Here is a 15,509-nt window from a genome sequence, read left to right on the forward strand (position 1 = left end):
CGAAGCCTGGCGCTCTCCTGTGGAACAATGAGTATTCACTGACAGATGAAATGAAGTGGTACTGGAGTGTGTTGGGAGAAAGGAGGTGAGCAGCTTTCCTAAGTGGCATGTTTCGAGCTGTCAGTGGAGAGATGGCGTGGAATGATATTAGTTGATTAATAAGTTTGAGTGGCGTTTGAGGAAATATCAAAATGTGAATATGAAGTTGCAATTCAAGAGGACAAATTGGGCCAATTATTCGTTTAGCGGAAGAGGAGTTAGATTTTGGAATAATTTACCAAGAAATATGTTCAGTAAATTTCCAAATACCTTCCAATTATTTAATAAAAGACTGGAAAAACAACAGATAGGGAATCTGCCACCTGGGCGACTGCCCTAAATGGAGATCAGTATTGATTGATTGATTGATTGATTGATTGATTGATTGATTGATTGATTGATTGATTGATTGATTGATTGAAATGACTTTCCCTATTGGTGAAACTTACAACTGACTTTTCATCCCGTTTGCTATCATGCTATTTTCTGATGTCCATTTCACAACATTGCCGATGACTGGAGTCTCTCGCAATTCTGTAATTTATTTACTCATTACTTTATAAATCGTCCTAAAAGTCCTTATGTCTGATGCTAGTCCTTAACAGAAATAATTTGTATGTAAGGGGCAGTCAGATGAAAACGGAACTCCCGCCATGGCACACGTGGCGCGCGAAAGATGGCAACACTGTTGTTACATATCGATACTGCGATCGCTGTGGTAGGATAACTGCATAGTGACTACTCTCAGTTACAAGCAGTTGTTCGATTATGATTTTAGTGGTACGCGGACTGGTCTAATGTGTTCTTCCAGCTGTAGAGATGGAGGCAAGCAAAGAAGATAAGGGAAGGGAAGTGTGGTTCGTTTTCTCGTGGCTGAGGTGCCTGGAGTTTGTGAAACTCATCGTCGCATGTCTGCTGTGTGTGAAGAACACTTCATGAGTGTGCAAAAGTAGCATAGAAGATTCCGGGAAGGGCGCACATCGCTGCAAGACGGTGCGCACCCAGGACTGCAATTACTTGTGATGTGATAGGGTGGATTGACGGCCTTATCCTGGGAAAACTGGCTAATCATGGGGGAAGAAAGACATTCGTGTACGTCAGTTTCATTCGGACGAGGAAGTGCAAGAGTGGGTACGTTTGTGAATATATCAGCGACCTAGCTCATTCTACAAAACTGGAATTGATCGTCTCGTCTCCCAGTGGGATAAATGTATTGACGCTTTTGGTAATTAAACATACAGATAAGTAAACCTGAAGGTACAATGATACTGCCAGGATACTTAGCCATTAGATAATCAGATAATGCTTCACCTACTGTATTCCTCTGATTTCTACTTTATAAGATATAAGAAACTCATGAGGGAAAATGTAAACGGACATTTTAGGAACCAAGTCCAGTTCTATTCATTAGCTACGAAGGAAATAAATATGCAAGACCTTCCCATGAGTAATTAATCACAAATATTGCCAGACGTTTGCATGAAGTAGAGATCTTATAACTCATCACGGAACACACTGTGACAAGAGGAAATTCAATGTAAAGTATATCATATTGAATTTCCAACGGAGGATAAACTAAAAAAGAAACATCTACAACATTCGGAGGAGAAGGTATGGAAGAAGGAAGCGTGCAAAGACACACTTTCACCACGACAGAATCTGACCATCCCTGGGGAAAAAGTCTACAAGTGTCAATAATGTAACAGTGTGTTTTCGCGAATTGTTGATCTCGAAAACACAATTTCATTCACTCGGATGTGAGACTACACAAGGGTACAATATGCGTTAATACGTTTTCACGAAACAAACAAGGAAATAACCAATATAATAATGCTCTTCAGGACCTGCTCACCTTATGAGTTAAACCGATCACAGCCCTTAGGGGATTCACAAGGCTATTTATTTATTTATTTATGTATTTATTTATTTATTTATTTATTTATTTATTTATTTATTTATTTATTTATTTATTTACCACGAGTTGTCTCATATGAGAATCAACGGACGAGGTTAAGATAGGCGAGCAATTCAGCGTTCTCGTGACACTCCAATAATTGCCGGTCAACGGGCTAGCAGCAGATTGTTAGTAAGCCGATATACTTATATGCTATATTATGTTTGTTGGTATTCCAGCCTTATCTCAGCAGCAGTTTGCGCTTCTGATTCATATTTCTGATAAACACGGTTGTTTCAAGCCAACCTTCTCCTAGTCTATACTGAAGTTCAAAGTACATTTGCCGGGATCCTTTTTATCGTACAAACAAGTATTTCGACACCTCGTAGCTGTAAACGGGAGGTGGTTTACGAGTGGAGGATGCGCTTTTAACACTAATTGGATAATAAAAGGAAGGTTCATCAGGTGAGATGCGGGTGACGACCTGTGACCTCACTAAGCTACCTAACAGCAGCCAACATGCGCACGCACATGGCCAACATAAACTTGAAGTCGTTGGTGTCGTAGTAGTGCAGTCCTGGTTCACTATTGTGGGCTTTTACCTCACATGTAATTGATCCCGAAACCTCCTTATATTGTAGAGTGTGGATTAGCTGCTGTGTAAAAGTATTCACTTACAGCTGTCTTCTTGATTATGAATGTCAGACTGTCTCCAAGTTATCAAACGCGATTCACGTATCATTGACACCAATTAAGGAGTTTTTTACTAGAAAATTTAGGAAAGAAATATCATTACACTGTCGGTGTACAAGCACGTGTGTGCGCTTTTGGGATTGCATTTATTAATATATCGGAATAGAGAAAATGCATGGCTAAATTCAAGATCACATTTATTTCTTAAATTTCATCTGAAATTCACAAGCCGGTCTGAGTGGCTCAGACGGTTGAGGCGCTGGCCTTCTGACCCCAACTTGGCAGGTTCGATTCTGGCTCAGTCCTGTGGTATTTGAAGGTGCTCGGTAGGTTTACTGGCACGTAAAAAAATAACATTATTATTGAAATTCACAAAGATGTACTTCCTCATGTCGGACAAACCTACATTTCACGCAGAATGAAATTAATTTTTCATCAATCTAGATTTTTTATTGAAATAAATTAAGAACCCAATGGACTAGACAAGGAGGTAAACAAGGAAAGAGCTAGAAAATTGGAACTGGCCTACAGACTGACACAGAACAGGTACAATAAACGGGAAGTATCCTACAAAGCCAAAATTAAACACTACAACGCTGTTGTAAAACCAGAGGGGCTGTACGGTTCAGAATGCCTTATATTAAATAAAAAAGGGGAACTTAAAGAAATTGAGAAGAAGGAAAGACAAATTCTGAGGAAAATTCTTGGACCTCAGAAAACGACGGAGAAATGAGTATATCTGCAAGTATTCCGAAAATATCACGGACACAATGCGAAAACGAAGACAAAAATTTTACGGACATCTCATCAGAATGAATGACAACCGCCTGACTAAAAGGATATTTAAATATATAATTGGATTGAGAAGAACAACAAAATGTGTGGAGGAGATTAAGAAGGACGCAGAAGAAATTAAATTATCACCAGAATTGCTCCTCAACAGAAAGAAGTTCAGAACTCGAGTAGATAACCACAAATTTCATGAAGAGCAGCGGAACAACAGGCACAAATTTGTAATATCTGAGGAGCAGAGAAAAATAAGGGGTGAAACGAATGAAGAAGTTCTGGGAAGAGAAAAGAAGAAGACTGGCGAGAAAGCATTAAGTTTCACGCGGTCCATAGTTGGCCAAATTCTTAAGCAAGAAGAAGAAGAATTAAGAACAAAGTGTTTCCTGAGCCGTGAAGATTAAATTCCATGCTTTTACATTTCTACATGAGGCTAATTTCGAGGCCGTTGCCTGTCATTTCCCATTCAATCATCACAATAAACATGTACCATTTTGGGCGGAATTACACATAGAACAAGGGAAATTCCAGTTAATCTCTTCTGGGATAAATTGCCAGTCATTTTCCACCCTTAATATAACGGGGTGTGTATTACGAAGTTTTGCTACTGAAATAGATAGAAAAGAATTACATGTAATAAGTAATACATTCTGGAGAGTAATAATGCGTATTCCACAATGTACAGACAATAGCAGAGTTTAAAGATGTGTGAAGATATAACCATTCAAGCAGATAAAGGTAGAAAAGTGACAATATATTGGTTAAGATTAAGAAAGGGCGATGGAAAGGAAATACTGAATTTAGCATACCAAATTCAGATGAATCATTTAATTTATTTGATTTCTTGTTCAACAGGCATTTCTACCCACTTATAGAAATTTCCATTTCTTATTTCTAATGTTATTAATAATTTACAATAAAAAATAAAATATGATACCCAGCACTATACTTATGAACTATGGAAAGTCGTAAGTGTGTGTTTCAACTTATTATTTTCATTTCTCCTAAAATATATATTGTTAATTAATCTATGGACAAAACAATTCATGGTACACAAGTATGCTATTCTATTTAATTGATGCCTTTTCTCTGTGAGAGTTCGCCTCTGACTGACGTCAACAAGTCATTCTCCTCGTGAAATATGTCCACGTTTGGCATTTTATTAATTGACTGACATATTCTGTTTAATAGCGAATTCATATGGCAATACACACCTTTTAATAAAGAAAGTTAAATTATTTCTTCCAAACGGTGCATACAGGTATATTTGGTGGAGTAAAGGGACTGAGAACAAAGATAAGACACCCAGAAAGAAAGTAACGATTAGAGTGAAGGATATTGGGAAGCAGATGTTTATGGCAGAATGTGAAACCGAAAGTGCACTAACCGGGCTGAGCGGCTCAGAAGATTGAGGCGCTGACCTTCCGACCCCAATTTGGCAGGTTCGATCGTGGCTTAGTACGGTGGTATTTCAAGGTGCTCAGATACGTCAGCTTCGTATCGGTAGATTTAGTTATTATTATATTATATTATATTATATTATATTATTATTATTATTATTATTATTATTATTATTATTATTAAAAGAACGTTATCGGAATTGTCATATATTATCAAAAACATGTCAATAAGGGAAGCAAGGTTTAAAAACAGAGTATTAAGACGTATGGTGTGTTGGCTAATGGGGGATATGGAAAATTCTAAATTCCCATGGAGGGAATTAGATATTTTTCACCAATAGAGCATGTCAAAAATGTCAAAAACATATCAGATGTAAGGCTTTTCAGGCGTTTGCTTTATTAACCAGCGTTTCGTCTTAGGTCTGACTCTAGACTCATCAGAGTGGGATGTGTCGGACCCTACCCACTTATGCTGGGGTGCATGCAGGTGAACTTATCAGATGCCTTTATAAGAGGCACAGTCTGATAACTGCATACGGGAGATAAATCTCCACAATGGAATTGTTGCGCGCCTAGCAATTCCGCATGGAAAATTATAAATTCCCATGGAGGGATTTAGATATACAGTAGAGCAAACACCTAAAAAGCCTTACATCCGGTAGATAGTGGATTCGAACCCCACTGTCGGCAGCCCTGAAGATGTTTTTCCGTGGTTTCCCATTTTTACAGCAGGCAAATGCTGGGGCTGTACCTTAATTAAGGCCAGGGTAATTCCGTCCCACTCCTACCCCTTTCCTATCCCATCGTCGAAATAATACCTATCTGTGTCGGTGCGACCTAAAGCAAATTGTAAAAAAATATGCCGAAGGAATATGAAAGAATAATAAATTAAAATAATAAGGGGTAGGAAACATCTTATTCTTAGATTATGTAGCTTTGTGCTGAGTCTAGGGGGAAAATAAAGTAAAAAAATAAAAGAAAAAGGGATGATATTAAAAATGCATATAAAGATTAATAGGTTTAAGTATAATACTGTGCATAGCCTCCATGGCTTGGGCGGCAGTGCGTCGACCTCTCACCGCTGTACACCCTGGTTCAAATCCCGGTCACTCCATGTGAGATTTGTCCTGGAGAAAGCGGAGGCGGGACAGGTTTTTCTCCGTGACAGGTTTTTATCCGTGTACTCCAGCTTTCCCCTGCCATCTTTCATTCCAGCAACTCTCTCCATTAACATTTAATCTGTCAGTCATTTATAATTGCTCCAGAGGAGTGAGACAGGCTCGCTGCTAGATAGGGGCTTCATTCATACCATTCCTGACCCGGCCGAATGACTGAAGACAAGCTGTGGATTTTCAAGTATAATACTGTGTGTAATTTAGTAATAGTCAAATAATTTTAAGGAGGATAATTTATCCAACAATAAATGAATGCTCTCATCTCAGGTTCTCACAGAGTTGCTATTACAGCATGAGAGGCTTGACTAGGAGAAGAGACATTAACGAAGGCGTTGTAATGTGCTTGTGTTGAGAGAATTTTGCAGTATTTTGGACGGGACTGTACGACGCGACACCTCAACTTTTACTGCCTTCGGATGTGTCTGCTGAGAATGTGTGCTACTCAACGGTGCGGGAAACTTGTGTGTGTCTCTTCGTTCCGTGGAGACGCGGGCATAAAATACTTTGAAGAACATTCGAGATACGGGGACTGCTACCAAAAGTTTACTGAAACTGCCTCGTGAACGTGAGGATACGCTAAGGTTGTCCAAACGTTTCACCACAGCGGACAGACGTTATTTAACTCAAGTTGGCAAAAATCCATCTTTTCTCAAGAATACGGCGAGTTACGTCACTCTAATAAAACATATTTTGAAATCAGTCTAGGGATCTTAGATTAAAATAATTATTACATGCAAAAATGTTTGCTACCCCCTGCGGGTGGGGGATGCAGATGTAGAATACACCCGCGGTATCCCCTACCAGTCGTAAGAGGCGACTACAAGGAGCGACCAAGGGATGATCAAATTAGAACCATGAGACTACTTGTAATTAGTAACCATCACGCGGGGAACACCATGGGTCGCATTTACTTGCGCGTAGTACCACTATGTTAGGTACGCACTAGGTTTGTAATTTGTAGCGACAGTGTGTGAATCAGGATGAGGGTCTAACAGTACCTGTGATTCGTACCCCTATATGAGCGACACCATGGTTCTGCCTTGCCTATGCTTAGTTCCCACTATGTGAGGAATACCACGGGATAGTTAGGGTCCCTATGGATAGTCCACTTACGCGAGGAGCGCCATAGGTTTGCGTTGCCTGTGAATAGTACCATAATGTGTGGAATACCGCGAGTCTACGATATTTTTGATCAGTACGGCAACATTACACATAGCATGGTTCTACTTTTCTAGCGATAAGTATCACTATGATGGGCCGATGATCTGGATTTTGGACCCGCTTCGACCACAACCGTAATCGATTCAGCATCGTGCTATAAAAGCAGTCCCTTGGTCAGTTAAAGTCTGTTTTCACATGTAGGACTGTGCTGCGACTATGCTTCGACCGTGCTGTGTCGTCCGCAATCGCCAAACAGTATAAACCATTCCATTTGCATTGAACAGCTGTTGAGTATTTTCACATGTAGGACTGTGTCCCTACCGTGTTGGTACCGTGCTGTCATGGATCGCCAAGCAGAGCGATTACGGCCCACACAGTCGTCGCCTGGTCTCAGCACAGTACCACATGTGAAAATTAGAAACGGTCGCCCTAGTGTTGCCAAGCCGGACTTCCGTCTTATTTCGGTGGTAATCGTAAGCACTCGGTCGTACGTGATCCAGTGACCAACGAGCACAGAATAACATAGAGTGCGCAATGCGCTGTCTGAGTACTGTGCTCGTTGGTTCAGATACATTGTGTGATAGTTTGCAGTAGTAGGTGTGGCGCAGTTGTCTTCCTTAAAGATGGACGAACAAGTGATAATTTTAGTTCAACAACATGAATGCCTTTATAATTCTTATTTTTCTTCTTCTTTTGTTGTCAAACAATTACGCTGCGCAGGCAATAACTACGTCTTCTTCGTTCGGATCCATGTCTCCAACCTGTGAGCACAAATGCAATGAACAAGGACCACATGACCACAGCACAGTCGCAGCACAGTCCTACATGTGAAAACAGGCCTTAATACTATTGTTTTGTGCCAGCTTCTGTGCATGTGAGGCTCTGTGGGTCGGTTCCACTGATCGTCTTAAATTCACATCCATCCATCCATCCATCCATCCATCCATCCATCCATCCATCCATCCATCCATCCATCCATCCATCCATCCATCCATCCATCCATCCATCCATCCATCCATCCATCCATCCATCCATCCATCCATCCATCCATCCATCCATCCATCCATCCATCCATCCATCCATCCATCCATCCATCCATCCATCCATCCATCCATCCATCCATCCATCCATCCATCCATCCATCCATCCATCCATCCATCCATCCATCCATCCATCCATCCATCCATCCATCCATCCATCCATCCATCCATCCATCCATCCATCCATCCATCCATCCATCCATCCATCCATCCATCCATCCATCCATCCATCCATCCATCCATCCATCCATCCATCCATCCATCCATCCATCCATCCATCCATCCATCCATCCATCCATCCATCCATCCATCCATCCATCCATCCATCCATCCATCCATCCATCCATCCATCCATCCATCCATCCATCCATCCATCCATCCATCCATCCATCCATCCATCCATCCATCCATCCATCCATCCATCCATCCATCCATCCATCCATCCATCCATCCATCCATCCATCCATCCATCCATCCATCCATCCATCCATCCATCCATCCATCCATCCATCCATCCATCCATCCATCCATCCATCCATCCATCCATCCATCCATCCATCCATCCATCCATCCATCCATCCATCCATCCATCCATCCATCCATCCATCCATCCATCCATCCATCCATCCATCCATCCATCCATCCATCCATCCATCCATCCATCCATCCATCCATCCATCCATCCATCCATCCATCCATCCATCCATCCATCCATCCATCCATCCATCCATCCATCCATCCATCCATCCATCCATCCATCCATCCATCCATCCATCCATCCATCCATCCATCCATCCATCCATCCATCCATCCATCCATCCATCCATCCATCCATCCATCCATCCATCCATCCATTACTTCTTCGTCCTCACGCTTTGAATTCTTGTCAGTGGAGGATTTTGGATTTTTAATTTGTCACAACATTTTGTCTCATTTCGTAGCATTCGGGGCCGATGACCCCGATGTTAGGCCCCTTTAAATAACAAGCATCATCATCATCATCATCATCATCATCATCATCAAAATGTTTGTTTTATTTACCAATAAGCGCGTGAACTGGTTTAATGCATACTTCTAAACCGCTGTATTTCATGAACTATCTTTATCATATCTATCTCATTATTGCACAGTGCATCTATTGTAATCTGCGTGACATTTATTGTCTTGGTTTTCCTCTAATATTTCTATGTAGCATGAAGTAAACACGTTCTGGGTGTATGAGAATGTGTCTTAGCCCTGTACGTATTCAACTAATATTATTTCTAATAGTTCTTCTCTCACTAGCTTGATTCATTATCTCTTCATTCGGGAGATAGTGGGTTCGAATCCCACTGTCGGCAGCCTTGAAGCTTGTTTTCCGTGGTTTCCCATTTTCAACCAGGCAAATGCTGCGGCTCTACCTTAATTAAGGCCAGGGCCGCTGCCTTCCCATTCCTAGGCCTTTCCTATCCCATCGTCGCCATAAGATCTATCTGTGTCGGTGAGCCGTAAGGCCTGTAGCGAAAAAAGTAATTCCACATTTCAAAATATTCTATTTCTTTTTGTGTATCAGTTATTACCAATGTTTCACGTCTATAAAATACCATGATTCATACAGAAAACCTTCTCATTTCTCATAATTTTGTTTTAGCAAATTTTCTTCCTTGCTGAAGTATTTTCTTGCGTAGATTTTACAAAATTTGCTTTAAGTCGCACCGACACAGATATGTCTTATGGCGACGATGGGACAGGAAGGGGTTAGGACCGGGAAGGAAGCGGCCGTGGCCTTAATTAAGGTACAGCCCCAGCTTTTTCCTGGTGTGAAAATGGGAAACCACGGAAAACCATTTTCAGGGCTGTTGACAGTGGGATTCGAACCTACTATCTCCCGAATACTGGATACTGGCCGCACTTAAGCGACTGCAGCTATCAAGCTCGGTAATGATTATTCTACTAAAACATTCATCTATATTCATTAAGGCTTATTTACCTAATCATTCTTGCATCACTGATACAATTTTATTACAGTTTGGCAACTCGACTCGGCCAGGAGGTTTGTCTCCATGGCAACTGCAGTGGGTACGCCCACGTTTCCATGACAACCATACCCAGGTAGGCAATAAACGGACCTGCCTCTAAGAACTGTCAGAATGCATCTTTGAATATTACGATCTTAGTAGTTTTACGTCGCACTAACACACTGCACGTTTTCGGTGTTGCAACAACGGTAAAGTAATACGATTTTGAAAGTAGGAGCCGTGACTTTAACTAAGGTGCAGCTAAAAATTTGCCTGATTTATAAACGGGAAACCACTGAAAATTATCTTCAAGGCTGCCTTACGGTGGCACACAAACAGACTTTCTCCTGAATGCAAGGTCGCAGATGTGCGACCTGAACTGTGTGGCCGGCTTTCGCGGCGAAATGCAGATTTTATCCCATATAACTATCATATCAGTGAGGAGAAAATTGCTTTCAGAGTGCAACATTGAACTACAATCCACATCACTGATCAAATATGTACAATGACATTTAGCACGATTCAAGTACGGCAGTAATCTCCGAGTATTGTAGTACCGAGAGAGTTCGCCGTGCGGTTGTGGTGGCGCAGCTGTGAGCTTGCATTCCCTCCGTCGTCAGCCCTGAAGATGTTTTTTCGTCGTTTCCCATTTTAACACCAGGCAAATATGGGGGTGTACTCTAAGTCCACGGCCGCTACCTTCCCAGTCCTAGCCCTCCGTTGCTAAAATCCTTAGAATTGTTAGCGCAACGTTAAAAAGAACTCAAAACTACTTAGAATATTGATGGGTGCATACCTCTTATCACCCGGTAACTGAGGAACAGCTGTGAATTTAAACGATCGATTACGAACATGGCGTCATGCGACTGCTTTCAAGCCTCGTAAGCAACTATAGGGAGACCACAGCGTTACCATGCCAACCAAAAGTAGTAGTCTTTCCATTCCATCAAGTGTATCACATCCTCGAAGTATCTCTTCCTTGATCTTCCTTTTCTTTCAAAGGCGTTTACTACGAGGTCATTATGTCTCAGGATATGACCGACAAGTTTTATCTACCTTCTTTCCTTATTCTTTATCAGTCTCCGTTGTTAACTGATTTCCTTTAGAACATCTAGATTCGTCTTTGTTTTAGTCCATAATGTCATCGTCATTTTCCTCCTAATCCACATTTGATTTCATTACAATGAATTTCTTTCCTTTTCTCCAATACTCCAGCTCTTACAACCGTAAAGTAGTACACTCCAACAAAGAATTAAAAAAAAGCCTGTATTATTTTTAAACTTATGTGGTGTATTTGTTAAAAGACTTACCGCATTTACGCGAATAATCCCCGCACATTAAAAATTTGGGTGCGGGTTTCATTTGCGTCAATGTTGGCAATTTTTCTTTTCAAAATGAGCCTTCCTAAAGTTATGGTGCGGGGATTATTCGGAGGCGGGTATTATTCGCGTAAATACGGTATTTTATTTTGGAAGGCCTGTTTACCAAGACTTATTCTAGTTGTAATTTCCTTGGTGCTTCTATTGTATTCAGTTATAGTGCTTCCTAAGTAACAGAAATGTTGCACTTCTTCTGTTTTTGGATGTTTGTATTAATTTCACTGCCATCATTGCTCACACCAAGCTCGATAGCTGCAGTCGCTTAAGTGCGGCCAGTATCCAATAATCGGGAGATAGTGGGTTCGAGCCCCACTGTCAGCAGCCCTGAATGTGGTTTTCAGTGGTTTCCCATTTTCACACCAGGCAAATGCCGGGGCTGTACCTTAAGGTTACGGCCGCTTCCTTCCACATCCTAGGCCTTTCCTCTCCCATCGTCGCCATAAGACATATCTGTGTCGGTGCGACTTAAAACAAAATAGCAAAAAAAAAAAATCATTGCTCACAACTAAAATTCTAGTTTCATTCCTTCTCAGAGTCTGCTACTAATGAAATGTCATCAGAGAATCTAATATTGTGTGTTCTTTTCCCATTTATCTTTATTCCTTTAGTCCTTTGCTTTAAAAACATATTGCCTCTTCAGTAAATAAAGGTGAGAGTGGATAACCCTGCCTACCGCTTACGTATTTATTGCCATTCTTGTACAACCATTGATCACTTGTAAATTTTCCAAATGAGCCTCCTATCTTTCCAGTCAATTCCTACTTTCCCATACATTTAAACAATAGTTCTCAGTTTATCATGTCAAAAGCGTATGAATCCTACACAAAACATTAATTTACTGTATTATTTCAAGAGCAACAAAAAGCGTGTATTAGGCAGATGATTTTTAAATTAAGCGGACATTGTACATAGAATTTCAGGTGAAAATGAAAATCCACCACTCGTGTCCAGTCATTCGACCGGGTCGGGAATGGAATGAATGAACTCCCATCTAGCGGCGAGTATAGGAATTGTGCCGGCTGCCGAAGTCTGTCGCACCCCTCTGGGGCAATGATTAATGAATGAAAGATGAAATGAAATGATATTGGAGAGTGTTGCTGGAATGAATTATGACAGGGAAAACCGGAGAACCCGGAGAAAAACCTGCCCCGCCTCCGCTTTGACCAGCACAAATCTCACATGCATTGACCGGGATTTGAACCACGGAACCCAGCGGTGAGACGCCGGCGCGCTGCCGCCTGAGCCACGGAGGCTATAATTTAAGGTATTTTATACAAAATAAGTTATATATTTGAATAAGGTAATAATTGTTTTGGTATACCTTTAAACTATTGATTGCTTTTTTTTAATCGCCCGTATCCTTAAATCTGAAGAATGCGTGAAGTACTTAAAATTGCTTTGCCATGGTGATGGAACAATCATAGAAAGTGGAAATCACTGAAATGGTCTTAGTTAACCTGAAACCGGTAAATATGGGAATAATTGCAAAGGAAATGAAAGTGCAAACGACGGGTCATCTAAATATGTACTTACAGTACATAAGTTAATGTTAGACTTTCCCATGGGGGCCGGATTAGCGCAGTGGCTTAGCGGCTGGCTTCGTACATGGACGGCCGTGGTTCGAATCCTGCTCGATACTTGATTGGAATTTTTATCTGAAAAATCGGGGCCTCAGGAATGACATCCGGCTTAAATCCCGGTCAAGAAACAAGATGAAGCAGAGAGGCTTCAATTACCCTAGTGATAAGCTGAGGAAAGTTTTGTGCCAACCTCGGAAATTTGGGAATACGAAGAAGAACCACTACAATCCAAGGGAGTTCCGCTTTCACTGATAGACAGCAGCATTATGAGAACTTCGAAATTGGGAGATGAGTCGTGTAGGTGGAAGTAGGTCTGAAGATGTTTCTATATTATTATTATTATTATTATGTTTGTTTGTCCAACCCTTGTCCCGTTTCCTTACGCGGTCGGGTATGAGGTGAGATGAATCTGCCGTGGCGGGGTTTTATGACTGGATGCCCTTCCTGACGTCAACCTCATCGGAACAGTTAATGAGATGAAATGGATGACGTGATAGTCCGGCTCCGTGGCTAAATGATTAGGGTGTTGGCCTTTGGCCACAGGGGTTCCGGGTTCGATTCCCTGCAGGGTCGGGAATTTTAAGCATAATTGGTTAATTTCGCTGGCACGGGGTCTGGGTGTATGTGTCGTTTTCATCATCACTTTGTCCTCATCACGACGCGCAGATCGTCTACGGTAGTCACATCAAAAGACCTGCATCTGGCGAGCCGAACTTGTCCTCGGACACTCGCGGCATACGCCGTTTCATTTGTTTTCAATGACTTGATGTGATAGTAGGGAGAGTGTGAAACCCGGTGCCGGCACATAGCCTTCTCCTGTCGAATAGCACCAAGGGGTCTGCTCAAGGCTTAGCGTCCCCATCCGACGGACGAATCACCATCAACAACGTCATATGCCCTCACTCTATATGAACACTGCGGAGAGGTCTGGCACGCAATCTAGTGATTAGAAACTGTATACCACCACCTCCCCTTCCCTGCCGGCAAACATTGTGATTATTATTATTATTATTATTATTATTATTCATCCTACACAAGTAAAAAATATCATTATCCAAGTGTTGAGTCGAACTTTGGTAACGGTAAAGAAATGTTGAACCTGTTTTGTATGTTTCCAGTATTACTGCACCGTATTGCGGGTTGCAGTACTGTAAGGCTGTAGAGCGCCATACGATAGCTGTAAAACCCGTCCTCGCAGTCAAGTTTCTCTCAAGACTCGTTCGTGTTGATTGTCAACTAACTCTCGCTCCTTACGTGATCCGTTTAACAAAAAGCCCACCACAATTTGCTTGCATAAAGTATTATGTTCGTGTGTGAGTGCGTGTGCCGGAGACATACAAGTTGGTAGGGAAATTGCTCCCCATTTGAATCCATTTGTAGGCAGAATCCAGCAGAAGTTCTGAGGAAGTCATGTTAACAAGTTGAGCGACAAGATCAGGGGTGTCCTAGAATTCTCCAACTAAAAAGAGGTATTTCTCCAAAACATCTAGGCAGGGAAATAATTCCAATTTTTTTGTCATTTTATCAAGTGCTGAAGTTAGCCAATCAGATAATATGTCCTGATATGCGACTGCTCCGTGTGGTGCCAGAGAACTGTTTTGAAAGTTTACTTTAAGGATTTTTATTGTTGTTTGTTTCATCATTCCACGGACTGGCTTGACGCAGCTCTCCATGCCACCCTATCCTGTTCTAACCTTTTAATTTCTACATAAGTTCTGCATCCTACATCTGCTCCAATCTGCTTGTCATATACCTTGATCTACCCCTACCGTTCTTACACCCCTACACTTCCCTCAAAAACCAACTAAACAAGTCCTGGGTGCCTTAAGATGTGCCCTATCATTCTATGTCTTCTCCTCGTCAAATTTCTCCAAATCGATCTCCTCTCACCAATTCTATTCAGTATCTCTTCATTCGTGATTCGATGTATCCATCTCGCTTTTAGCATTCTGTAACACCACATTTCAAAGGCTTCTATTTTCTTTCTTTCTGAGCGAGATATCGTCTATGTTTCACTTCCATACAATGCCACGCTACGTAGGAAAGTCTTCATAAACATCTTTCTAATTGCTATATCAATGTTCGAAGTGAGCAAATTTTCCTTGCTTGTGCTAGTCTGCATTTCATGTCCTCCTTACAGTAGGGCCCACGAGAGTTGAAGTCTGACGTTTAGCGCCACCGGCGAGAAAAAGTTGACTAACGCTGTTCGAAAATGGCCTGTTGCTATGGCAACGATAACAGAGTTGCAACATTTTAGGACGCTATCACTACGTGGGTTGGCTTGCTCTCAGTACATTTTATTGCTATTTTCTGAGCAATTACGGGGGAAAGTCTAAATGTCTCCTTAATTCCATTATTGTCATTC

This window comes from Anabrus simplex, chromosome 10 (genome assembly GCF_040414725.1).
Source record: "Anabrus simplex isolate iqAnaSimp1 chromosome 10, ASM4041472v1, whole genome shotgun sequence".
NCBI lineage: Eukaryota > Metazoa > Arthropoda > Insecta > Orthoptera > Tettigoniidae > Anabrus > Anabrus simplex.